We start from the raw sequence: 1,179 nt of genomic DNA, 5'->3' as shown, positions 1-1,179 counted from the left end.
AAAAAGAATAATTGATTATATAGATAGGCTTATATTTCAGCCCAAAATTAAAGAAATAGATTAGTTATATAGATAGACCCATATTTTGGCCAAAGTACCGAACGACCAAACTTTTAGTTAAAAAGAATAATTGATTATATAGATAGACTTGTATTTGGGCCCAAAATTTAAAAAAAAAAAAATAGATTAATTATATAGATAGGCCCATATTTTGGCACAAGTACCGACTGACCAAAGTTTTAATGTTTCGGTTTTAATTTTAATATATATTATTTTATTAATATTTTTGTATTAATGAATTGAGTTTTAATTGAATTATATTAACTAACTAATTATATTTTCTCACAAAAATTCAGCTTTTATAATTTATTATCTATTTATAAATATTTTGTTGTTATTAATATGTAGATATATACTATATTTGTCGTGTAACGGATTAGAGTTAAAAAGAATTATACGAAGTATCTTGTTTTAAAAAAAAAAAGATATTCAAAATTGTATATTTATAACTTTATTTTTAACATCATTATAATTTTTTTCTGAAATATTATATGATGATGTATTATGATGAGTGTTTTTAGTATATGAAACTGTTTAATAATGTAAGAGTTATAGAGCTATACATGTTATAGAATTATAGTTTCAGAGGGAGAGTACCAAACCAAAAAAATATAACTAAGACATAACTATACCAAAAATTTGTACGACTACAAATTATACTCATGTTGGCTTATTATAGTTTAGAATAGATAGTATTGATATACACTTAGTGTTGTTCCATAGATGTTATATCATATATGTTACATATACAGTTCAATATCGACGCACTAATCAGTCTTGCTTGAATATTCAATTCTAAATTACAAAGCGTGCACCTGTAATATGAGTTTTGTGCGGTTTATATACCTAAATAAGATAAGTAGCAAAAAACAAGGTGAACTAACAGAAGCAGTCAAGCAGTGCAAGGTGTGTTCTGGTGTTAGTTTTTGATTAACTCCGTTAGTTTCTTGTCCTCTGTAGATAGCAACGACAATTTTGCACACCATCAGGCATCAACATATATAGCTCATAGAGTTTTTGAAATTTGCATGCAAAGTGCTTGTTTTGGTTTATGTGTGCAACGTGCACATACCTGTATACATGCAGATCACCTGATTATAATAAATATTAAAGGTTATC

Source organism: Daucus carota, chromosome 4 (assembly GCF_001625215.2).
Source record: "Daucus carota subsp. sativus chromosome 4, DH1 v3.0, whole genome shotgun sequence".
NCBI classification, from domain to species: Eukaryota; Viridiplantae; Streptophyta; class Magnoliopsida; order Apiales; family Apiaceae; genus Daucus; species Daucus carota.
This window is presented reverse-complemented; position numbering follows the sequence as displayed.